At 44.8% G+C, this 26,884-nt stretch overlaps 1 protein-coding gene across 1 annotated transcript in view; it reads left to right on the forward strand.

The window, feature by feature from the left end:
- Positions 1 to 391: 391 nt before the first annotated feature.
- The window catches only part of CHDH (choline dehydrogenase), a 71,593-nt gene continuing 45,100 nt past the window's right edge, over positions 392 to 26,884 (forward strand). Inside the window, exon 1 of the mRNA XM_059075738.2 lies at positions 392 to 731. The gene's annotated coding sequence lies outside the window, so the exon portion shown is untranslated. The remainder of the gene's footprint in view (positions 732 to 26,884) is intronic.

The raw sequence follows: 26,884 nt of genomic DNA on the forward strand, positions 1-26,884 counted from the left end.
ATGGTGGCATGTGAACCCAGGTTTGTCTGATTCCCTTGCTCCTGACTCAAGCAGCCCGACGCCCGGTGCCCCAGAGTATGCACACGCGTCCCCTTCAGACGGCCCTCCGCGAACGCCTTGGAGAAGCATGAGCTGACGGGTGGGACGAATTTGGGTCCTGGCTCGAGGGACGGGAAAGCGGGAGAGGGGCGCGGACGTGGGCTTACCGGCTCGGGAGGCATGGAACCGCAGCACAGCTCGGCCAGGCTCAGCAGTAGTGACATCGCGGGGCGACCGCCCGCCACCGCCCGCCACCGCTCGTGGTCCCGGCCAGCCTTCGGCTGGCTCTTATCCCGGCGCCCGGGGCCACACCTCCGGGCTCCGCCTCCCCCAGCACCGCCCAGGTAGGGGCGGCTCCCTGGCGCCCTTCCTGGGTAGGGAAAGAAGTGCCTGGGCCTGCAGGGCCCGCGAGGGATGCCTGGGTCCGAGCGTCTCTCGAGCAGCCGCGCACGCGCCGGCTCAGCGCACCCGTGTGTGCAGTGAGCCAGGTGCACGAGTGCACGCGCGCCCCGCTCGCCCGAGCCTGGCGGGCCCGCCTGGCGTCCGGTCCCACCCCGGAGCAGGTCGACCCGAGAGGCCCACGGTGCCCCTCCTGGCCGCCCGGAGCGCGCGGAGCGCCGGCGCCGCCAGTTAAAGTGTAGCGGGGTCGGGCCGCCGCCGACCGTTCCTGCGCTCGGGCCGAGCTACCCACGGTGAGTAGCGGGGACGCGCTAGACCCCGGGTCCACCCGCCCCGAACGGCCCCGACCGCAGCCCGGAGCCCCCGGCGGCCTCGGGCCGAGAGGTCGGGTGGGTCTGGAGGACGCCGGCTGGACGCCGAGGTTGGGGCTCCACTTGACGCTATGGTTGAGCCCCGGGAAACAAAAACGGTGGGACGGGACAGCAAAGCCTCACTGAGTTCTTCGTGGGAGCTAGTTCTCCGCAGGAACTAAGTTATATGTAATTCGTGTAATAGAAACCCTCCCTTTCCCCGGGTGTTCTGGTCAACGTATGTTTTCACAAAATGAGACCTGACACTAACACTTCGGTCTCCGGAGGCGGAAGCCTTCACCCTTTGGGTTTGGAGGCAGGTTTTCGAGTTTCACTGAGCTCAGGATTTATGAGCAGCGTTAAATGCAAATTTTCGGCCCGCCTTTCAGAGAGCCAACCCAGCCCTTCAGGTCCAGCAGGGTCCGGAATCTGCATTTAACTTGACATTGCTGGTAATTCTGTGCAGGTGGACCAGGACCATCATTTAAGGCACAGTGGTTTGGGGGAAGGTTAATAAAACTCAGCTGGGCCAACAGCCGGTCAAAGTGCTTGGAACTTTGCTGCTTCAGCTGCCTGGGTTTGCAAAGGACAAGGTGGGGGTGACCAACTCAAGGTCCCTTAAACTTGTAGGCCAAGTTAACTCCATTCTTTACTTGAGACCAAGGCCTAAGGAGGGATGGAATCGTCAGCTGGTGTGAGGTTGACTTAGTAAAGCAGCTCTTTTGCTGAGGGCCTGTGCACCAGGCCTGGCCCACCTGCCTGATTCAGATTTGGGCCAGCATGGAGCAGGCCCAGCTAGAACTGGGGGCTCTGACATTCACACATGTAGGTTTCAGGTGACGCTTCCAGAGGATTGGTCTGGTTTCTAACCAAGGAGAGTGGCTCAGGTGAGGCTGTTGCCTTACCCATGCCTGGGGCTGGGCCACCCTGGGCCCTTCGCTCAGCCTCTCTGAGTTGCTTTGAGCCCTGGGGTCCCAGAGATCATTTTCAGCTCTAATAGTTGTCTTTCTTCTGAGCAAACACATGCAGGGTGCCAGCCCTGGGGTGCAAAGTTGCCTTTGGACTGAGGATGCGGGCGGTGAGAGCATGTGCAAGGGCACATGTGCCCATCCTGCTGTGGAAGCGCAGATGCAGACAGCCTCGTCTTCCAGCTCTTGAGATCTTGAACTTTGTCCCATGGTGCAGAGGAACCACGGCAGACGTTTCGGTGGTGGTCAGTTTTCAGTTTTAGAAAGCCCACCTGGGTGGCTGTGCCAGGCTGTGGGACGCCAGTCCCTCTGAGGCCAGCGAGGAGGCAGGTGCTAACCAAAATGCGTTCAGTGGACAAATAGCTGAGTCCCTGTGGGCCAGGCTTCGAGCTTTGCCACAAAGCAGGCCCTGCTGCAGGAGCTTGGGCTGTTGAGTGTGAGGGCTTTGGGGACAACCAGGGATGCAGAGGTTAGTCCTCTATCTGGAGATAGAGTTTGTGAGTCAGACATTTATAGGGGTGGTAGAGAGGGGAGGAGGATAAGTCCCCGGGGGAGGAGAATAAGTCCCCGGGGAAGGAGAACTCCCTGGAGGTGAAGGATAGGAGGGCCTGCACCAGGAAAACCCGAGAGTGAGGGGGCAGCTGAGGTGTCAGATGAGGCAGAGGGGCCAGGGGTGGCCTGGCCTGAGGTGGGCCCCTGGCTTAGGTCCTTGTCAAGAAGGGGTGAGACAGGCAGGGGAGGAGGAGTTTGGAGGTGGGAGTGGGGTGGTTTTCTTTCAAGAAAGGGCAAGGCTAAGATCGTTTCTCCAGGGGAAGAAGCTGGTGGGCAAAGGAGAGAGGAAACGTGAGGCCAGCATGGTGCCGAGGTGGCTGGGCATCGGGTAGGAGGAGTAGGAGGAGGGAACCTGGGCAGCAGGTGCTGGCCATTGACTTGGGACACAGACTGAGTGATCCCCCAGTGCCCTGGGTCCAGGGCTGGGTGTGTGGGGGCACAGAGTTGACACTGCCCTGGCCCTGGTTCTCTGATGCCCACGGCAGGACTGCAGAGTAGGCAGTCCCAAGGAGAGCCCTTCAGCCACAGCTGGTGTTCTCTGTGGGCCAGCGAGGTATGCCTGCCTGTCTTTTCGAGGGGAAGGGGTCTGCTCTGGCTCGGAAGTTCTTTCCAAAAACTGTCCCTCCACAAGGGGGCCTTGTTGGTTAAGCATGCAGCCTCCAAGGTGGCCTGCTGGAAGGGACACCATTTGTTTGAATGCCTAAGTCCATTAGTGTCGTGGCTTTAAACAGGAGGCAGGGCCATTGCGGGTCAGGACGTCTCAGCTTCCTCTCTCTCTGTAACCTCTGGAAGTCACTGCCCTTCTCAGAGCCTCAGTTTCCTTTGCTGTAAAGTGGGCGGATGAGACAGTGTAATGGCAATGAGGTGACTCAAGTCTGTGAGGGAAGTGCAGATGTTCTGATCTTCCCCCTTTGGCCATGAATTCTCCTGGGTCTGGGTTTCTGAAAGAGCCACAGTGCAGTGTGCCTTCAAGTCTTGGTATTTAGTAGGCGCTTGTGAAATGCTTGAATGAACGAATGAATGAGTGCATACCTTCCTCCTAGGCCGGCACCAAAGCCTGCCTGCCCAGGAGAGCTGGTTTGAGTTTCTTCCTCCTCTTCCTCCTCTGGTGGGGTGAAGGGCAGCTCTCCTGGAGCCTGGAAGACCACTCTGTCTAGTACCCATGGCTGTGACCCCAGAACCCCTGGGACAGGTTCTGTGCCGCTGCTGGGGGTGGAGAGACCGGGGTTCCAGATCCCTGGCTGTGCTAGTTACTCCCCAGTGCCAACCTCCGATGAGGCTCTGGGTGTCCTGGGGCCTCAGTTTCCCCATCCATAACATGAAGCTGACATCAGCCCTGGTGACCTGGTAGGGCTGTTGGGAGACTCTGAAGAGGTGGGAAAAAGCTGAAGGACTTAAAAGTGCTGTGTAAATTTAGGGGCAGGGGAGGTGGGACCAGAAATAAACAAATGATCTCCACGCCCAAATAGGGAAATTCCTTTGGACCCAAGTGCAGCGATGCCCTCAGGCTGTTGCTTTTGTCAGACCTTTGTTTCTCTGCCCTATCCCTCAGCAAGGGAACAAGGCCATCCGGTTCTTGACATGTCCCAGGCCCAGTCTCCACCCACACAGGTGGAATTTTCCACTTCTTTTTTTCAAATATTAATCAAGGCCCCAGCCAGTCAACAGTGGACCCATTGTCTCATGAAGAGCAAGCTGTTTCTGGCAAACACTGGCCACCTCCCAGGGCCCCAGCGGCCCTCCCGAGCTGGGACGGGTGCTGTTGGGAGCACCCTGCCCTCGGTACCACCCTCCCCCCCTCCGCCACCCAGTGTTCTGCTCCAGCTGGTTGAGTTTTGCAGAGTCCGTGGCCATGCCTGCTTTGAGCCAGGGACCCTGAGGCCACACTGAGAGCTTGCCCCCTGTTCACAGCGGGGCCATGGAGCTGCAAATGGTTTCCCCGCTCCAGTGAGGAGGGCTGGCCCAGGAAGGCCCACCGACGCGGGCCACGGTGTTAAGTCCATGTTAACACTACCCCTGCCAGTTCCTAGGGCGAAACCCCATGAGGCCACAGCCCGTGTGTACTTGCACCGATCTTCACATGCGCTGTCACACTGGCGCCTGGAAGAAGGTCCAGAATGCGGAGGAGGCTGGTACTGTTTTTCTCTCAAAGCCCCATCTGTACGTGGGTGACAGAGTCGGCCTCCCAGAGCTTGAGGGAGGATTACTGGAGATGTCAGGGGGTAGAGCAGTGGGCATGTGTGTGACTCATACCAAAGGGGCAGCCACCTAGCTCTCCATCAGTGATTCTTGAAACCAGGGTCCGTGGATGCTGGTTGATGTCCTACACTAGCCTTGGTGCCTGACTGATTCCTGTACTTTCGGTCAGTGCTGGAGCTGTTTGTAGTTGACACAAGGAAGCAGTGGGCATTTTTAAGCAGCTCACCTGGCAGTCCGTAGGGGCCTCTGCCGCTAAGCCCCTCCAGAAGCTTGAAAGGGACACAGTAGCGGGCATGTGTGGGAAAGTTGGTTGACTCATATCTCGCCGCTGGTTTATAAAAGAAAGTGAGCTGGCTACCTGCAGGGCTGCTCCCAGGTGTGATCTGGCGTCCCTGTCCCTGCCACGCCGTGGCTGGATGGCGCCTCGACAGAGGGTCGCTTAGCACCTCCAGGGCCTTGCTGGCCTTCGGAGGAGTGTGTCTCTGAGCCTGTGGTAGTGCCTGAGTGAACGCGGATTAAAGATCAAGCAGGCCTTGCATTTCTCTAATGATTAATGATGTTGAGCATCCTTTCACAAGGTATCACCCCACACCAGTCAGAATGGCCATCATCAAAAAATCTACAAACAGGGCTTCCCTGATGGCGCAGTGGTTGAGAGTCCGTGTGCCGATGCAGGGGACACGGGTTCGTGCCCTGGTCCGGGAAGATCCCACGTGCCGCGGAGCGGCTGGGCCCGTGAGCCATGGCCACTGAGCCTGCGCGTCCGGAGCCTGTGCTCCGCAACGGGAGAGGCCACAACAGTGAGAGGCCTGCGTACCGCAAAAAAAAAAAAAAAAAAAATCTACAAACAATAAATGCTGGAGAGGGTGTGGAGAAAAGGGAACCCTCCTATACTGTTGGTGGGAATGTAAATTGATATAGCCACTATGGAGAACAGTACTACCATATGACCCAGAAATCCCACTACTGGGCATATACCCTGAGAAAACCATAATTCAAAAAAGAGTTATGTACCATAATGTTCACTGCAGCTCTATTTACAATAGCCAGGACATGAAAGCAACGTAAATGCCCATCAACAGATGGGTGGATAAAGATGTGACACATATATACAATAGAATATTACTCAGCCATTAAACGAAACGAAATTGAGTTATTTGTAGTGAGGTGGATGGACCTAGAGTCTGTCATACAGAGTGAAGTTAAGTCAGAAAGAGAAAAATAAATACCATATGCTAACACATATACATGGACTCTAATTTTAATAAAAAAGGTTCTGAAGAACCTAGGGGCAGGACAGGAATAAAGATGCAGGCGTAGAGAATGGACTTGAGCACACGGGGAGGGGAAATGGGAAGCTGTGATGAAGTGAGAGAGTGCCATGGACTTATACACACTACCAAATGTAAAATTGATAGCTGGTGGGAAGCAGCCGCATAGCACAGGGAGATCAGCTTGGTGCTTTGTGACCACCTAGAGGGGTGGGATAGGGAGGGTAGGAGGGAGACGCAAGAGGGAGGGGATATGGGGATATATGTATATGTATAGCTGATTGACTTTGTTATAAAGCAGAAACTAACACACCATTGTAAAGCAATTATACTCCAGTAAAGATGCTAAAAAAAATAAAAAGTAAAATTAAAAAAAAGATCAAGCAGTCCTGGCAGCTGCTGCTCTCTGCCTTCTGCTCAGCCCTGTGTTTGCAGCAGATGCCAGAGTTGGTGCCTTGGACAGTGGGAAGGGATGCTTTGCCCTGGGACCTTGGACAGGTCACCTCAGCACATGGGTCTGGGCCTCTAGGGGATTGATGTCCAGTCCATAATAGTGCATCTCAAACTCCCTGTGGTGCAGGACCATGTTTGGTTTTTAAATTTTAATTTCACATGGGTTGATTAAAAAAATTTAATAAAAGTTGTTACAATAAAAACAAAGATACATCGCATTTAAGCTCATTATCTTATTAGGAGATGCAGCAGACATCAAGTCACTGCGTCAGATTGCTGGTAATGTTTCTAAACCCTGCCTTTTGACTCTGTGCTTATCTTTCGCAGACAGTCGAAAATAGCATGTGGGTTGGCCCTGGCCACAGAGCCTGAATCCTTCACATCTGGGTGTGAGGTGGTGTTTTTTAATGAGGTTTTAAAAACTGGTTGAAAATGTGCTTGAAGGAGGAAGCGGGTAGCAAACCTTTGTTGAACGCCGACTTTTGTGGAACAGGGTGGAGTCCGTCAGCCTAGATCAGGCTCCCCGCCTCCGAGTTTCTCCCACTCTGCCTTCATTCCCTCACTCCTTTAGCAGAGAGATTTGAGATTTAAAACAGATAGCAACAATGAAAGCCCTTTTTGTTGTGGAAAATTTGGAACACATACAAAATTAGCCAGAAGAGAGTATTGAATCCCATATCCCATCCCCTCATGGGTGATCCTGTTTCGTCTGCCCCCCAGATCCCTGGGGTTTTTAAAACCAAATCCCAAATATTGCTTATTTTTTTCTGTCAATCTTTCAGTAGGTATTTCTGAAACAGTCGTTTTAAACAACATTACCACAGAACCAGTGTCACATCTGACCAACAATGACTTAATATCCTCAAATATCCAGTCAGTGTTCAAATTCCTAGGAACTGAGTGAGATCCACACGTCATTCTCTCATGATCTGTGGATTTCCCTCCATCTCTCTCTGCCTTGTTTCTTTTTCACTTGAACTTGCTGAAGAAATGTCGGGCTTTCCCTTGGCCTGGATTCTGTGTGTGGGATCCCACGTTCCTCTGATCTTCGAATTTCCTCCAAATCGGTGGATTTAGAAGTGTGAGCAGATTCCGGTCTGGAGTTTTTGGTGAGGATGTTTCATTGTGTGCTCTCTTTCACACATGTCTCATTCAGACATATGCAGAGGTGAGAAGGGAGGAGCTGCAAACATCAGAGGCCCCCCGCAGAGGCTGAGGCCCACTGTCGCCAACAGGAAACACCCAGCCCAGGTCACACAGAAGTCCTGGCAGAGCTGGGGACAAAAGCCTGGCCTGTGGTTGGCATCATACTTGGGGCTCCTCCCTGGGGTTTTCTTGGCACTTTGAGCAGTCTCTGCCCTGTCCTGTGTCCCACCCTCGGCCCCAGGAGGGCGCAAGGACAAGTGGGCCCTGCCCAAGCAGCCGGAGTTATCTCCGAGGCAGCAAATGATTAGCTAATTCAAGAGAAGAGGGGAGAGTTTCGGATTCATTTGTTTATCCTGCACCAAAATGTGGGAGATGAGAGTTTTAGGAAGACAAACTTGACTTTTGAAGAAAATGAGTTTTTTTTAATTGAAAAAAGTTAAGCTACAACATACAGTAAAGTGTATTGATGGTGAATTTTTATCTGTATGTGCACCCAGGTGATCATCACCAGGTCAGGATCCAGAATGTTCCTTGTGCCCCTTATTTTATTTTATTTATTTATTTGCTGTGGCATGCAGGATCTTAGTTCCGCGACCACGGATCGAACCCATGCCCCCTGTAGTGGAAGCACGAACTCTTTACCGCTGGACCACCACGGAAGTCCGTCCCTGTTCCCCTTCTAAGTGGTACCTCTCTCTGCCCCGGCACAGATGTCTCAGTTCAGTGTCCGCATCTCAGACTGCCCAGGTGTGGGAGCTGTAGGCTGCACGCTGGCCTGTCCCCATCATATGTCTACTCAGCTAGCATTACAGAGTGCCACGCTCCACGTTGGGGGCAAGGCCACAGAGCGTTTGGCTGGGGCGATGGGCCTTTGACAGCTCAGTTCACTCTAGGGTTGAGGTCTCAGTAAGTGGTACAAAGAGAAGTTCCAGGATGGATGTGGCCAGCGGCCGAGGAAGGCTTCTCAGAGGGAGCATTGGCTGAGCAGGGTCTGGGGGAAGGTGAGAAGTGACCCAGGTGCAAGGAGGTGGGAACCCCATATCTGGAAGAAGGAGCACACATGCAAAGGCCCAGGGTGGGAGGGAGGGTAGGTGGTCTGGGTGCCTGGAACCCAGAGAGTGAGGCTCATGGTTGGGTGAGGGGCGATGGGTGAGGCGGGGGCAGGAGGCAGGGCTCCTGGGGCTGTGAGGAAGCTTGCTCCACCATCTTGGGAGGATGGGTGGCCTGGGCTGGAGGTGGGCAGCGAGGTTCCTATGGGGGGAGGGGGCAGCTGCTCAAGGTTCTTCGCTGGACCATTACTCCCCAGCCCGGCTACCTCTCTGACCAGACCCTTCCCACCTGGGCCACCACCCCAAACTCCCCTCCTCCCACCCCAGGGCTGGGCGATCAGACGTCTATGCCATCGGGAAGGCTTTACCAGGCTGCAGGGAAGCAGCCGAACTTTACCACTTTTTGGCCTCCACAGCCTTGGGTGGTGCCTTGTACGCTTTCCGTGTGCGGATTCAGGTGACTTTTTAGCTCCCAGAATGTGACTGTGTTGGGCGGGTCCTGCCTCTGACTTGAAAAGGGACAGGGGCTCCCCTCTCAGGCTTGTTTTCTTTTCTGTGATGCGGGACTGATGGTGACGGTGATGATGATGATGATGATGAGCCCGCTCCCCCAGTGTCTGTGGGAAATTCGGTGTGTGATAACCCACGTGAAGTGCTCAGGATGGGTGGCTGCCCCTATTATGACTACTTTACTTATAACTCTGTTTGGTTTCGTGGCTTAATGGAGCTCCGTGAACAGACAGTGGCAGCTACGGAGCATTATTCATTTGACCCACACAAAGCCCAGCCTAGAAGGTTGAGAACCTTGCCAGAGGTCTCTCAGGAGAGCAGGTCCAAGCCGGGACTAGAAAGCCAAATCAAAGGCAGGTGGCCTGCTCTGAATCCTCCACTGGAGAACAACCCCTCAGAGACCCCTAGAAAGGCGAGGATGGCAGCGCCCCCCACCCCGGCCCCACTTTCTGCAGTTCTCTCTCAGGATTGTCGGCACCACCCTGGCCCATGGGCTCAGAGGCAGTGCCAGCCTTGGCACTGTGGGCTTAGTGCCCACGAGCAGCTGAGCTTTGTGCCTCGGTCTGCTCAAGCCGTGTCTGTAGTGTCAGGGCTACCCAGCCACTATGTAAATGGTTAACAGCATCCTTTCTTGTGACTGGGCCCTTTTTATGGCTCTGTCCCCCATGGGTGGACAGCAAGGTTTTCACCATTGTTTGCCAGCATAAACAACTTAGGACAGACTCTAGGCTTGTTTTTTCACAGTTGTGCAGAGTTCTCTTTTGGTTAAATTCTTTTTTTTTTGCTTGCACCATGCAGCATGTGGAATTTTAGCTCCCCAACCAGGGATTGAACCCATGTGCCCTGCATTGGAAGCGTGGAGTCTTTTTTTCTTTTTTTCCCAGGTGGCTTTGCTGTTCTTTTATGCTGACTCCCAAGTCAATAGTTTTCCTATTGCATCATGTCTTACTTTTTTTTTTTTTTTTTTTTGTGGTACGCGGGTCTCTCACTGTTGTGGCCTCTCCCGTTGCGGAGCACAGGCTCCGGGCGCAGCAGGCTCAGCGGCCATGGCTCACGGGCCCAGCCGCTCCGCGGCATGTGGGATCTTCCTGGACCAGGGCACGAACCCGTGTCCCCTGCATCGGCAGGCGGACTCTCAACCACTGTGCCACCAGGGAAGACCCTTACTTTTTTTCTTTAATTAAAAAATTGTTTTTATTGGAGTATAGTTGCTTTGCAATATTGTGTTAGTTTATATTGTACAGCAAAGTGAATCAGCTATACATATACCTATATCCCCTCTTTTTTGGATTTCCTTCTCATTTAGGTCCCCACAGAGCATTGAGTAGAGTTCCCTGTGCTATACAGTAGGTTCTCATTAGTTATTTACTTTCTACATAGTATCAATAGTGTATACATGTCAACCCCAATCTCCCAATTCATCCCACCCCCACCCCTTTCCCCCTTGGTATCCGTATGTTTGTTCTCTACGTCTCTGTCTCCATTTCTGCTTTGTAAATAAGATTGTCTATACCAATTTTTTCAGATTCCACATATATGCATTAATATACGATATTTGTTTTTCTCTTTCTGACTTACTTCGCTCTGTATGACAGTCTCTAGGTACATCCGTGTCTCTACAAATGACCCAATTTCATTCCTTTTTATGGCTGAGTAATATTCCATTGTGTATATGTACACATCTTCTTTATCCATTCTTCTGTTGATGGACATTTAGGTTGGGAACCACGGAGTCTTAACCACTGGACCACCAGGGAGGTCCCTCCTTCAGGTAAATTGTTAGAAGAAGTGGGATTGCTGAGACAGAGGGCTGCACCTTTAGAACCCTGATGAGTCCCTCACCTTCAGGAAAGGTCTACACGTTCCCCAGCTGTGCCCAAAGCAGAATCATTATTTGCCATTGGCCCTGCCTGGCAGAGCTTCTCAAAGGTTGAAGCAGGTCTTGTGCCCTATTTCACGTACAGGCCTGGCCGAGACTGCTGGCCTCTCTCCAGAGTTCTGTCATCTCTTCTTGGGTAACTGACAAAACCCAGGACCTCAGTGGCCCCAAGGGTCTGATCCTAGATCCTAGTCTGGCACACTGTGCTGGCTCCGAGCTAGAAAGGAAACACACACACACACTCAAATGAATACACATGCTATCCTGTCTTTCTCTGGTCCCATAGCTCCCAGCCCGCCCCCACCCCTTATGCTCCATACTGCCGATGACTGGCAGCCCTGGGCAGTAGAAGGGGCTGCTTCCCTGTGACTCCTGCCCCCTGTTGGTCAGTCTGTCCACCCTCCCAGTCTGGCAGTCTGAGAGGGCACTGCTAGGGGTTAGGGTGTCCCTGCCCCCAAGGAGTCCCCTTTGGGTAGCAGGCCCCTCCCTCTTCAGCGCTCCCCTGCAAACTCCATTCTCACTGCCCTGTGAGCGCGTGTAGGTCCTGCCACCTCCCAACGCTGCGAGGCCACCGAGAGCCAGGAACCTGAGTGACTCCTCTGCTCTCCCCAGCTCAAGGCCTGGCTTCTGAGGGGTAGTGGGAGGCAGCCCCCTTGGATGACTCTCAGGAACAGGGACATGTTGCTCCAAGGTGAGAGCCTCCTTCCAGGCCTGCGCACCAGGATTGCCAGGGGAGAAGAGGAAAGGCCAGCCCATTCCTGACCATGGCATGGGGTGGAGAGCTGGCCACATGTACCCTAAGGAAGGGGAAGTGAGACTGGGCAAGTGCCCTGGGCTCTCCTGTCTTCATTATTCAGCAAGTCCTAAGCTGAGGATTCTTTGGGGAATGCGGGTTGGGGGCAGAGGCGCGTGAGGGCGTTTCTTCTCTGCAGAGGTGGGGCCAGACCGAAATGTCCAGTTTGGTCGCCCCATGCCCAGCCCCACCCCTGCCCAGGGACCAGAGAGATCTGTGCCTAGCTCAAGGCCAGGCCCAGACCTTTGAGAACCATGAAATGTGCCCTGCACATTGGGGCCTGCCAGAGGGGGGTGTTGGAAAAGAACTGTGATAGGAGGTGGGGTCTGGCGATGACTGAGGCCAAGGAGAGTAAATGACCTGCTGCCACTCCATGAGGAAGGGGTCTGGTAGAAATATATCATATAAAACTTACCATTTTAACCATTTTTTAAAAAAGTATATAATTCAGTGGCATCAAGTACATTCACAGGGTCGTGCAGTCATAGCCACTATCCATTTCTAAAACTTTTCATCACCCCAAATACAAGTTCCATACCCATTGAACAGTAACTCCCCATTCCCTCTCTCCCCAGCCCCTGGTAACTTCTTCTCTACTTTCTTTTTCTATGGATTTACCTCATATAAGCAGAATCATACAATAATTGTTGTTTCATGACTGGTTTTTTTTACTTAGCATAATATTTTCAAGGTTCACCCATGTTGTAGCATGTTATTTTGGGGGTTGATATTCATTTTTATTTATTTATGTTAATTTAATTTTTAATTTATATTGGAGTATAGTTGATTTACAATGTTGTGTTAGTTTAAGGCGTACAGCTAAGTGATTCAGTTATGTACATATGTCCATTCTTTTTCAGATTATTTCCCATATAGGTTATTACAGAATATTGAGTAGAGTTCCCTGTGCTATACAGTAGTAGGTCCCTGTTAAATATCTATATTATATATAGTAGTGTGCATATGCTAATCCCAAACTCCTAATTTATCCCCCCTAACTTCCCCCCACCTCCACCCCTGCAACCACAAGTCTGCTTTCGAAGTCTGTGAGTCTGTTTCTGTTTTGCAAATAAGTTCATTTGTATCATTTTTTTTAGAGTCCACATATAAGTGATATCATATGATATTTGTCTTTCTCTGTCTGACTTACTTCACTTAGTATGATCATCTCTAGGTTCATCCATGTTGCTGCAAATGGCATTATTTCTTTTTTTTTTTAATGGCTGAGTAGATATTCCATTGTATATATGCACCACATCTTCTTTATCCATTCTTCTGTCAGTGGACATTTAGGTTGCTTCCATGTGTTGGCTATTGTGCTATGAACATAGGGGTGCATGTATCTTTTGGAATTATAGTTTTGTCCAGTTTTATGCCCAGGAGTGGGATTGCTGGATCATATGGTAGTTTTATTTTTAGTTTTTTGAGAAACCTCCATACTGTTCTCCATAGTAGTTGTACCAGCTTACATTCCCACCAACAATGTAGTAGGGTTCCCTTTTCTCCACACCCTCTCCAGCATTTATTGTTTGTAGACTTTTTGATGATGCCCATTCTGACTGGTGTGAGGTGATACCTCATTGTAGTTTTGATTTGCATTTGTCTAGTAATTAGCAATGTTAAATATCTGTTCATGTGCTTTTTGGCCATCTGTATGTCTTCTGTGGAGAAATGTCTATTTAGATCTTCTGCCCATTTTTTGACTGGTTTGTTTTGTTTTGTTTTCGATATAGAGCTGTTTGTATATTTTGGAGATTAATCCCTTGTCGTTTGCTTCATTTGCAAACATTTTCTCCCATTCTGTGGGTTGTCTTTTCATTTTATTTATGGTTTCCTTTGCTGTGCAAAAGCTTTTAAGTTTAATTAGGTCCCATTTGTTTATTTCTGTTTATATTTTCATTATTCTAGGAGGTGGATCAAAAAAGATATTGCTGTGATTTATGTCAGAGAGTGTTCTGCCTATGTTTTCCTCTAAGAGTTTTATAGTATCTGGCCATACATTTAGGTCTTTAATCCATTTTGAGTTTATTTTTTGTATGGTGTTAGAGAATGTCCTAATTTCATCCTTTTACATGTACCTGTCCAGTTTTCCCAGCACCACTTATTGAAGAGGCTGTCTTTTTTCCATTGTATATTCTTGCCTCCTTTGTCGTAGATTAATTACTAATTAATTAGATTAATTACTTCTGAGCTTTCTGTCCTGTTCTGTTGATCTATATTTCTGGTTTTTTTGGTACCAGTACCATACTGTTCTGATTACTGTAGCTTTGTAGTATAGTCTGAAGTCAGGGAGTCTGATTCCTCCAGCTCCATTTTTCTTTCTCAGGATTGCTTTGGCTCTTTGGGGTCTCTTGTGTTCCCATGCAAATCTTAAAATTTTCTGTTCTAGTTTTGTGAAAACTGCTATTTGTAATTTGATAGAGATTGCACTGAATCTGTAGATTGCCTTGGATAGTGTAGTCATTTTGACAATATTGATTCTTCCAATCGAAGAACATGGTATATCTTTCCATCTGTTTGTGTCATCTTTGATTTCTTTCATCAGCATCTTATAGTTTTCAGAGTACAGGTCTTTTACCTCCTTAGGTAAGTTTATTCCTAGGTATTTTATTCTGTTTTTGCAATGCTAAATGGGATTGTTTCCTTAATTTCTCTTTCTGATCTTTCATTGTTAGTGTATAGGAATGCAAGAGTTTTCTGTGTATTAATTTTGTATCTTGCAACTTTAGTGAATTCATTGATGAGCTCTAGTAATTTTCTGGTAGCATCTTTAGGATTTCCTATGTATAATATCGGGTGATCTGCAGACAGTGACAGTTTTACTTCTTTTCCAGTTTGTATTCCTTTTATTTCTTTTTATTCTCTGATTGCCGTGGCTGGAACTTCCAAAACTATGTTGAATAAAACTGGCAAGAGTGGACATCCTTGTCTCATTCTTGATCTTAGAGGAAGTGCTTTCATCTTTCCTCCATTGAGAATGATGTTACCTTTGGGTTTGTCATATATAGCCTTTATTATGTTGACGTAGGTTCCCTCTATTCCCACTTTCTGGAGAGTTTTTATTATAAATTTTTGTTGAATTTTGTCTAAAGCTTTTTCTGCATCTATAGAGATGATCATATAGTTTTTACTCTTCACATTTTTAATGTGGTGTATCACACTGATTGATTTGTGTATATTGAAGAATCCTTGCATCCCTGGGATAAATCCCACTTGATCATGTTGTATGAACCTTTTAATGTATTGTTGGATTCAGTTTGCTAGTATTTTGTTGAGGATTTTTTTGTGTCTGTGTTCATCAGTGATATTGCCCTGTAATTTTCTTTTTTTTTTGGTATCTTTGTCTGGTTTTGTTATCAGCGTGATGGTGGCCTCATAGAATGAGTTTGGGAGTGTTCTTTCCTCTGTAATTTTTTGGAAGAGTTTCATAAGGATAGGTGTTAACTTTCTGCTAAATGTTTGATAGAATTCACCTGTGAAGCCATCTGGTCCTGGACTTTTGTTTGTTGAGAGTTTTAAAATCACAGTTTCAATTTCAGTATTTGTGATTGATCTGTTTATATTTTCTATTTCTTCCTGGTTCAGTCTTGAAAGGTTGTACCTTTCTAAGAATTTGTCCTTTTCTTTTAGGTTGCTTAGAGTAGTCTCTTATGATCCTTTGTATTTCTGTGGTGTCTGTTGTAACTTCTCCTTTTTCATTTCTAATTTTATTGATTTGAGCCCTCTCCCTTTTTTCTTGATAAGTCTGGCTAAATGTTTATCAATTTTGTTTATCTTTTCATAGAACCAGCTTTTAGTTTCATTGATCTTTTCTATTGTTTTCTTTCTCTCTATTTCATTTATTTCTGCTCTGATCTTTATGATTTCTTTTCTTCTACTCACTTTGGGTTTTGTTTGTTCTTCTTTAGTTGCTTTAGGTGTAAGTTTAGGTAGTTTATTTGAGATTTTTTCCTGTTTCCTGAGGTAAGATTGTATTGCTATAAAATTCCCTCTTAGAACTGCTTTTGCAGTCTATATGATCTATTAATGAATGTGGGCTGTTAAAATTCCCCACTATTATTGTGTTACTGTTGATTTCTTCTTTTATGGCTGTTAGCATTTGCCTTATATATTGAGGTGCTCCTATGTTGGGTGCATATGTATATTTACAATTGTTATATCTTCTTCTTGGATTGATCCCTTGATCATTATGTAGTATCCTTCTTTGTCTCTAGTAACAGTCTTTTTTTTTAAGGTCTATTTTGTCTGATATGAGTATTCCTACTCCAGCTTTCTTTTGATTTCCATTTGCATGGAAGACCTTTTTCCATTGCCTCACTTTCAGTCTGTATGTGTCCCTAGATCTGAAGTGGGTCTCTTGTAAACAGCATATATACAGGTCATGTTTTTGTATCCATTCAGCCAGTCTGTGTGTTTTGGTTGGAGCATTTAATCCATTTACATTTAAGGTAATTATTATTATTATTATTATTTAAAATAAATTTTTTATTTTATTTATTTTTGGCTGCATTGGGTCTTCGTTGCTGCATGTGAGCTTTCTCTAGTTGCGGCGAGCGGGGGCTACTCTTTGTTGTAGTGCGTGGGTTTCTCATTGCAGTGGCATCTCTTTGTTGTGGAGCACGGGCTCTAGAGGCTTCAGGAGTTGTGGCACGCAGGCTTCAGTAGTTGTGGATCGAGGGCTCCAGAGCGCAGGCTCAGTAGTTGTGGCGCACAGGCTTAGTTGCTCCGCAGCATGTGGGATCTTCCTGGACCAGGCTTGAACCCGTGTCCCCTGCATTGGCAGGCGGATTCTTAACCACTGTACCACCAGGGAAGCCCTAAGGTAATTATTGATATGTGTCTTATTGCCATTTTATTAATTGCTTTGAATTTGTTTTTGTAGGTCTTTTTTCTTCCTTTTCTCTTGTTCTCCTCTCCTGTGATTTGATGACTATCTTTAGTCTTGTGTTTGGATTGCTTTTTCTTTTTTGTAAGTGTATCTATTGTAGATTTGTGGTTTGCGGTTCCCAACTTAAAACAATCCCAAGATTTTAAGTTGCTGGTTTCTTTTTTTTTTTTTTTTTTTTTTGGCTGTACGTGGGCCTCTCACTGTTGTGGCCTCTCCCGTTGCGGAGCACAGGCTCCGGGCGCACAGGCTCAGCAGCCATGGCTCACGGACCCAGCCGCTCCGCGGTGTGTGGGATCTTCCCGGACCAGGGCACGAACCCATGTCCCCCGTATCGGCAGGCAGATTGTCAACCACTGCACCACCAGGGAAGCCCAAGTTGCTGGTTTCTTAATTCCAATGGACTTCCAATATTCTGCATCTGTACTCTCCTCTTCTCACATTTGCTAGTTTTGATATCATATTTGTGTATGGATGATTTCCTACCTTTACTTTATGTTTGCCTTTATTGGTTAGCTTTCCCATTCATAATTTTCTTGTTTCTAGTTGTGGCCTTTTTTTTTCTGTAAGAGAAGTTCCTTTAGGATTTGTTGTAAAGCTGTTTTGGTGGTGTTGAATTCTCTTCACTTTTGCTTGTCTGTACAGCTTTTGAATTCTCCATCGAATATGAATGAGAGCCTTGCTGGGTAGAGTATTGTTGGTTGTAGGTTTTCCCCTTTCATCGCTTTAAATATATCATGCCATTCTCTTCTGACCTGCAGAATTTCTGCTGAAAAATCAGCTGATAAGCTTATGAGGATTCCCGTGTATGTTATTTGTTGCTTTTCCCTTGTTGCTTTTAATATTTTTTCTTTGTCTTTAATTTTTGTCAGTTTGATTAATGTGTCTCAGCATGTTCCTCCTTGGGTTTATCTTGTATGGACCTCTCTATGCTTCCTGGACTTGAGTGTTTTCTTTTTCATGTTAGGGAATTTTTCAACTATAATCTCTTCACATATTTTCTCAGGCCCTTTCTCTCTCTATTCTTCTTCTGGGACCCCTATAATGTGAATGTTGGTGTGTTGAATGTTGTCCCAGAGGTCTCTGAGACTCTCCTCATTTTGTTTCATTCTTTTTTTCTTTATTTTGTTCCACAGCAGTGATTTCCACCACTCTGTCTTCTAGCTCACTTATTCATTCTTCTGCCTCTTTTATTCTGCTATTGGTTCCTTCTAGTGTATTTTTCATTTCAGTTATTGTATTGTTCACCTCTGTTTGTTCTTGAAATCTTCTAGGTATTTGTTAAATATTTCTTGTATCTTCTCGGTCTGTGCCTCCATTCTTTTTCTGAGATCTTTGATCATCTTTACTATCATTACTTTGAATTCTTTTTCAGGTAGATTGCCTGTCTTCACTGCACTTAGTTGTTCTGGGTTTTTATCTTGTTTCTTTGTCTGAAACATATTTCTCTGCTGTCTCATTTTGTCTTACTTTCTGGTTTTGTGGTCTCCTTTCCACAGGCTGTAGGATCATAGTTCTTCTTGTTTCTGGTGCCTGCCCCCTGGTGGGTGAGGGTGGTCCAGGGACTTGTGCAGGCTTCGTGGTGGGAGGGACTGGTGCCTACCCACTGGTGGGTGGAGCTGGGTCTTGTCCCTCTGGTGGGCAGAGCCATGTCCAGGGGTGTGTTTAAAGGTGGCTGTGAGCTCAGTACAACTTTAGACAGCCTGTCTGCTGATGCGTCGGGCTGTGTTCCTCCACCTGCTGGTTGTTTGGCCTGAGGTGTCCAAGCACTGGAGCCTACAGGCTGCTGGGTGGGGACAAGTCCCAGTGCCAAAATGGTGACCTCCAGGAGAGCTCATGCCAATCAGTATTTCCTGAGACCTCTGCCACCAGTGTCCTTGCCCCCACAGTGAACCACAGCCAACCCCTGCCTCCTCCAGAGACCCTCTGAGACCAGCAGGCAGGTGTAGCCCAGGCTCCTATGGAGTCACTGCTTTGTGCTGGGTCCCAGTGCATGTGAAATCTTGTGTGCGCCCACCAAGAATGGAGTGTCTTTTTCCCTCAGTCCTGTGGAGCTCTTTCACTCAAGCCCCACTGGCCTTCAAAGCCAAATGCTCTGGGGGCTCCTCCTTCTATTGCCAGACCCTCATGCTGGGGAGCTTGATGTGGGGCTCAGAACGCACTCCTGTGGGAGAACCTTTGTGATATAATTATTTTCCAGTTTGTGGGTCACCCACCTGGTGGGTATGGGATTTGATTATATTGCGAAAGTGTTCCTCCTACCATCTTATGGTGGCTTACTCTTTGTCTTTGGATGTAAAATATCTTTTTTGGTGGGTTCCACTCTTTCTTATCCATGGTTGTTCAACAGTTGTGATTTTGGTATTTTCATGAGAGGAGGTGAGCTCAAGTCCTTCTACTCTTCCATCTTGTCCAGAATCAAGGGGCTGCTTTTATTTATTTTTTATTTTTTTAACATCTTTATTTGGGTATAACTGTTTTACAATAGTGTGTTAGTTTCTCCTTTACAACAAAGTGAATCAGTTATACATATACATATGTTCCCATATCTCTTCCCTCTTGCGTCACCCTCCCTCCCACCCTCCCTATCCCACCCCTCTAGGTGGTCACAAAGCACAGAGGTGAACTCCCTGTGCTATGCGGCAGCTTCCCACTAGCTATCTAATTTACATTTGGTAGTGTGTATGTGTCCCTGCCACTCTCTCACATCGTCACAGCTTACCCTTCCCCCTCCCCATATCCTCAGGTCCATGCTCTAGTAGGTCTATGTTTTATTCCCATCCTAAGGGGGAAAAAAATGCCATGAAGAGATTAGTAGTAGGACGGGAAGGGGCTGCTTTTAGTTTGGATGTTTACTGCCTCTTTCCTTAGTGTGTGCTAGCCATTATCCCCTTGCTATGGGGTGTGTAGATGTGTTGGCCTGTGAGAACTCCCTGTACAGTGTGGGCAGTGGTTGGTGCCCACCCTGTGTGTTACCCAGCAGTGGTGGTGGACTGTGCATCCCTGGAACAGCAGGGGCTGTGCTTGGCACCTGCTCGCATGTCCCCTAGCTGAGGTGGCAGCCCATGCACTCCTGGGCAGCGATTGGTGCCTGCTCCCTGCCCATGCAAGCTCCCCGGATGGTGGGGGCAGTGACTGGCACCTGCTCCTGGGTTTCCTAGTGGTGGCGACAGCCCATGCACTCCAGGGACAGCAGGGACAGTGATTGGGACCTGCTCGTGTCCTGTGAGTGCTCCCTGCATAGTGGGGGCAGCGTTTGGCACCTGCTTGTGGGTCTCCCAGTGGCAGCGGTGACCCGGAATAGGAGGGACAGTGATTGGCACTCACTGCTATGTCCCGAGTTTCATTCCTTTTTAAGGCTGAATAATGTTGCATTGTATGTATATACCACACTTCACTTATCCAATCATCTGTTGATGGACATTTGTGTTGTTTCCACCTTTTTGCTATTGTGAATAATGCTGCTTAAAAGTATTGTCATACAGGTATCTGTTTGAGTCCTTGCTTTCAATTATTTTGGATACATACTTAGGAGTGGAATTCCTAGATCATATGGTAATTCTATATTTAACTTTTTGAAGAATCACCAAACTGTTTTCCACGGTGGCTGCACCATTTTGCATTCCCACCAACAGTGTACAAGGGTTCCAACTTCTCCACATTGCTGTCAATGTTTCTTATTTTCCATTTTTTGGATAATAGCCATTCTAATGGGTGTGAGGTGGTATTTCATTGTGGTTTTAATTTGCATTAGTGATGTTGAGCATCTTTTCACATGTTTATTGGCCATTTGTATATCTTTGGAGAAACATCTATTCCAGTTCTTTGCCCTTGTGTGTGTGTGTGTGTGTGTGTGTGTGTGTGTGTGTGTGTGTGTGTGTGTGTGTGTTGAGTTGTGTGCTTTTTGTTGTAATTGAGTAGTAGGAGTTATTTATATATTCTGGACATTAATTCCTTACAGAGCTATGATTTGCAAATATTTTGTTCCATTTTGTGGGTTATTTCACTCTCTTGATGGGGTCCTTTGTTGCACAAAAGTTTTTAATTTTGATGAAATCCAATTTATCTGTTCTTTCCCTTGTTGCCTGTGCTTTTGGTGAAGCATCATCATCAGGAAAGAAATCATTGCCAAATCCAGTGTCATGAAGATTTTTCCCTATGTTTTTATCTAAGGGTTTTATAATTTTAGTTCTTACACTTAGGTCTTTGGTCTATTTTAATTTTTGTATATGGTATTAGGTAAGGGTCAAACTTCATGCTTTTGCATATGGATATCCAGTTTCCCCAACACAATTTGCTTAAAAAATGATTGTTTCTCCATCGAATGTGTCTTGTCACCCTAGTAAAATATCAACTACCCATCTATGTGAGGGTTTATTTCTGCACTCTCTTTTCTGTTGTTCTATATGTCTGTCCTTATGCCACCACCATGTTGTTTTGATTACTGGAGCTTTGTAGTAAGCTTTGAAATCAGAAAGTGTCAGTCTTCCAGCCTGTTATGTTCCAAGATTGTTTTGGCTATTTGGGGTCCCTTGAGATTGTATATGAATTTTAAGATGGGTTTCTCTATTTCTGAAAAAGCACTGGATTTTGATAGGGATTACATTGAATCTGTAAAGTGCCACAGGTAGTATTGCCATCTTAACAATATTAAGTCTTCCAATCCAGAACATAGGATGTCTTTCCATCTCTTTATACCTTTTTAAATTTCTTTTCAGCAGTATTTTGTAGTTTTCAGTGTTAGGTCTTTCAACTCCTTGGTTAAATTTATTTCTAAATATTTTATTCTTTTTGCTACTATTATAAGTGGAATTGTTACCTTAATTTCCTTTTTAGATGGTTCACTGTTAGTGTCTAGAAATGCAAATGATTTTTCTGTGTGTGATTTTGGATCCTGCAACTTTGCTGAATTTACTTATTAGCTCTAATAGTTATTGTGTGCATCTCTGTGTAATCTTCAGGATGTTCTACATGTTAGATCATGTCATCTACAAACAGAGATAACTTCTTTGTTTAAAATTTTGATGCCTTGGGCTTCCCTGGTGGCGCAGTGGTTGGGAGTCCGCCTGCCGATGCAGGGGTCACGGGTTCGTGCCCTGGTCCGGGAAGATCCCACATGCCGCGGAGCAACTAAGCCCGTGAGCCATGGCTGCTGGGCCTGCGCGTCCGGAGCCTGTGCTCTGCAACGGGAGAGGCCACAGCAGTGAGAGGCCCGCATACCACAAAAAAAAAAAAAAAAAAAAAAATTTTGATGCCTTTTATTTCTTGCCTAATTTCTTTGGCTAGAACTTCCAATACTGTGTTGAATAAAAGTGGCAAAAGTGAGTATCCTTGTCTTGTTCGTGATTTTAGGGGAAAGACTTCAGTCTTTCACCACTGAGTTTTATGGTACCCCAAGATTTTCATATATGACCTTTATCATTTTGAGGAAGTTTCTTTCTATTCCTTGTTTACTTAGTGTTTTTTTTTATCATGAAAGGGTGTTGAATTATGTCAGATGCTTTTTCTGCATCAGTTGAGATGATTATGTGATTTTTATTCCTTCATTCTATTAATGTGGTGTATTATATTGATTGATTTTCATATGTTGAACCGTATTTGCACTCCTGGGATAAATCCCACCTGGTCATGGTAAACAATTCTTTTTAATATGCTGATGAATTCAGTTTGCTTGTATTTTGTTGAGAATTTTTACATCACTACTCATAAGAGATATTGGTCTGTAGTTTTCTTGTTAGTGTCTTTAGCTTTGCTATCTGGTGAATGCCTGCCTCACATGAGTTAGGAAACTTGCCCTCCTCTTTAATTTTTTGGAAGAATTTGAGAAGGATTGATGTTCATTCTGTAAATATTGGTAGAATTCACAAGTGAAGCCAGGTGAAGCCATTTTCTCCAGGGTTTTTCTTTTTGGAGAGGTTTTTAATTAGTGATTCTATCTCCTTACTAATTATAGGTTTATTCATATTTTCTGTTTCTTCATGATTCAGTTTTGATAGATGGTATATTTCTGGGAATTTGTCTATTTCATCTAGGTTATCCAATTCGTTGGTATACAATTGTTCACAGTACTTTCTTATCATCTTTTTTATATCTGTAAAACCAGCAGTGATGGCCCCCCTTAAATTTCTGATTTTACTAATTTGAGTCTTCACTCTTTTTTTCTTAGTTAATCTACATAAACTTTTGATAATTTTTTTTTTTTTTTTTTTTTTTTTTTTTTTTTTTTTTTTTTTTTTTGCGGTATGCGGGCCTCTCACTGCTGTGGCCTCTCCCGTTGCGGAGCACAGCTCCGGACGCGCAGGCCCAGCGGCCATGGCTCACGGGCTTAGTTGCTCCGCGGCATGTGGGATCTTCCCGGACCAGGGCACGAACCCGTGACCCCTGCATCGGCAGGCGGATTCTCAACCACTGCGCCACCAGGGAAGCCCAGATAAATTTTTTTTTTTAAGAATCAACTTTTGGATTGACTGTCTCTGTTGTTTTTCTGTTCTTTATTTCATTTATCTCTGCTCTAATCTTTATTATTATTTTCCTTCTTCTAGTTTTGGGTTTAGTTTGCTCTTCTTTTTCTAGTTCCTTAAGATGTAAAGTTTGGTTATTTATTGAAATCTTTTTTCCTTTTTAATGCAAGCGTTTACAACTATAAATTTCCCCTCTTAGCACTGCTTTTGCTTCATCTCATATGTTTTAGCATGCTGTGATTTTATTTTCATTTGTCTTAAAGTATTTTCTAATTTCCCTTGTGATTTCTCCTTTGACACATTGTTTAAGAGTGTTGTTTAATGTGCACATATTTGTGAATTTTCCAGTTTTCCTTCTGATATTGATTTCTAGTTTTATTTTATTATGATTAGAAAAGATATTTGTATGATTTCAGTCTTTTAAAATTTATTAAGATTTGTTTTGTGGCCTAACACGTGGGCTGTCCTAGAGAATGTTCCATGTGCACTTGAGAAAAATGTATTCTGCTGTTGTTGGGTGGGGTATTTTGTAAATGTCTGTTAGGTCCATTTGGTTTATAATGTTATTCAAATTCTTTATTTCCTTACTGGTTTTTTGTCTGGTTATTCTATCTATTATTGAAATCTGAGTATAGAAGTCTCCATTTATTACTATAGAACTATCTATTTCTCCCTTCAAATCTGTCAGTGTTTGCTTTATGTATTTGGGGACTCTGATGTTGGGTACATAAATGAAGTACATGTTTTAAAACTTTATTTATATAAAGGTCTCATTCAGGTCATACCATCTTATTTGCTTTTTATATTTTGAATCTATTTTTAGGATTCAACCATACTGATACGAGGTGCCGTGGTTCCTTCATTTTCACTGCCATGCGGGGTTTCTTTTTGTCTGTACTGTAACTTTTTCTGTGTCATTTGTATTTCCATATACATTTTGAAGTCAGCATGTCAATTTCTAAAAAAAAAAAAAAATCCTGCTGAGATTTGATTGGCATTGCATGAAAATCTATAAATCAATTTGGGGAGTACTGACATAACAATATTAGGTCTTCCTACTTGTGGTATCTCTCTATATATATTTGGATCATCTTTAACTTCTATCAATAATGTTTTGTCATTTTCAGTGTATAGGTTTTGCACATATTTTGTTAAATCTAATACTAATTATTTCAAATTTCTTGATGCTCTTGTAAGTGGTATTGTTTTGACTTGTGGCTGCCCCACAGAGAATGGGATCTACCCACAAGAGGGAGGGGTGGAGCTTGAAAGCTGTCAATGACCAAACATAAAAAATGGACTTAAACTCTTTATTACATTTAAAATTTCATTTGGTCATTAATAGTATATAAAAATACAATTGAGTTTTGTATGTTGACCTTGTATCCTGTGATATTGCTAAATTCACTTATTAATTCCAGTAGCTTTCTTTGTAAATTACTTGGGAATTCTATGTAGATGATCATCTTGTCTGCAAATAAGGACACTTATAATTCTTTCTTTCCAATCTGTATGCCTTTTATTTTTAATTAATTAATTAACCTTAAACCCCTGGTTAGAACCTTTAAACAGTGTTGAATAAAAGTGATTAGAGTGGACATCCTTGCCTTGTTTCTGATCTCAGAAGGAAAGCTTTAGTCTTTCACCATTGAGTACAAAGTCAGCTGTGGGTATTTCATAGATTCCCTTTATCAGGAAGTTCTCTTCCATTCTTCAAGTACACAGAGATTTTATGGATGTTGTATATATCCAAATGCTTTCTGCATTAACCATGATGATTGTATATTTTTTCTTTTGTGGTGTGTTAAACCACTGACTGATTTTCAAATGTTGAACCAATCTTACATTCCTGGAATAAAACTGTAGTTGGTTATGATGTATGGTTTTTGTTTCTTGCTGGATTTGATTTGCTAAAATTTTGTTTAAGATTTTTGCATTTGTTCATGGTAGATATTGGTCTATAGTTTTCTTGTGATATCTTTGGTTTTGGTAACAGAATACTGCTGGCTTTATAAAGTGAGTTGGGAAGTGTTCTCATATGTTTTTTATAGAATTGGTATTATTCTATCTTGAATGTTTCTTAGCTTTTACCAATGTAGTCTAGAGTTTTCTTTGTGGGAAAAATTTAAATTAATGAATTTAATTTTTAAAATAAATATATACAGCTATTTAGGTTATATAGTTCTTCTTGAGTGGACTTTGATAATCTTTCAAAAATATATCCATATCATCTTAATTATCAAATATATTGCCGTAAAGTTGTCATAATAGTCTTACTATCTGTAGAATATGTAAGGATGTTCCCTCTGTCATTGCCAATGTTGGTAATTTGTGTTGTCCTTCCTCTTTTCTTTGCCTGGGTAGAGGTTTATTAATTTTATTAATTGTTCTAAAGAATTTCATTTTGGTTTTATTAATTTTTTCCATTTTAAATTTGTTTTCAGTTTTATTGATTTGTGCTGTTATGTTTATTACTTTCTTCTGATCACCATGGGACCAATTTTCGTTTTTTCTGACTTTTTAAAGGTGAAAGTATAAATCCTCAATTTGAGATCTGACTTTTCTAATGTAAGCATTTTAATGATGTATTTTTCATTCAAAGCACTGCTTTCCTACATCCCACACATTTCTGTCTGTTGTGTTTTCATTTTCATTCACTTCAAACATACGCTAATTTCTCTTGTGATTTCTTCTTTGACTCATGGGTTATTTAAAAGTGTGTTGTTTAATTTCTTAATACTTAGGGATTTTTTCAGATATACTTTTATTATTTTTAAGTCAATGTTTTTGTGCGTAGAGGGCATACTTTGTAGCATTTCAGTCCTCTTAAATTTGTTGAGTTTTTAAAATATATATTTTTTTAATTTTTATTTTTGGCTATGCTGGTTCTTCGTTGCTGTGCACGGGCTTTCTGTGGTTGTGGTGAGCGGGGGCTACTCTTCATTGCAGTGCATGGGTTTCACATTGCAGTGGCTTCTCTTGTTGTGGAGCACGGGCTCTAGGCACACGAGCTTCAGTAGTTGTGGCACATAGGCTCAGTAGTTGTGGCATGCGAGCTCTAGAGCACAGGCTCATTAGTTGTGGTGCACGGGCTTAATTGCTCTGTGGCATGCGGGATCTTCCCAGGCCAGGGCTTGAACCTGTATCCCCTGCATTGGCAGGCAGATTTTTAACCACTGCGCCACCAGGGAAGCCCCTGTTGAGATTTTTATAATGGCCCAGAATACTGTCTGTCTTGGTGATGTACACTTGTGAAGGACATGTATTCTGCTGGTGTTTGGGTGTTCATACTAAGTGTTAATTAGGTCAACTTAGTTCATAATGTTGTTTAAGTCTTGTATATTCTTACTGACTTTTTATCTAGTAGTTTTATCTATTATGGAGAGGGGAGTATTAAAATCTCCAAGAGTAATTGTGTATTTATTCATTTTTCATTTCAGTTTTATCAATTTATGCTTCATGCTTTGGAAGCTCTACTAGACACATATACACACACAGTTGTTTTTTCTTTATGGTATATTGACCTCTTTATCATTTTGAAATATCTTCTAAACCTTGGTTAATATTCTTTATACTAAAGTCTACATTGTCCGGTATTAATGTAGTCACTTGCTTTTTTGTTTAGTGTTTGTGTAGTATATATTTTTTTCCATTTTCTTATTTGTTACTTATGTCTTTATATTTAAAGTGGGTTTTCCTAGTGGGCATAGAGGGAACCTATGTCAACAAAATAAAGGCCATATACGACAAACCCACAGCAAACATCATTCTCAGTGGTGAAAAACTGAAAGCATTTCCTCTAAGATCAGGAACGAGACAGGGATGTCCACTCTCATCACTATAATTCAACATAGTTTTGGAATTCCTAGCCATGGCAGTCAGAGAAGAACAAGAAATAAAAGGAATCCAAATTGGAAAAGAAGAAGTAAA

The sequence above is a fragment of the Kogia breviceps genome, chromosome 10 (assembly GCF_026419965.1).
Source record: "Kogia breviceps isolate mKogBre1 chromosome 10, mKogBre1 haplotype 1, whole genome shotgun sequence".
NCBI lineage: Eukaryota > Metazoa > Chordata > Mammalia > Artiodactyla > Physeteridae > Kogia > Kogia breviceps.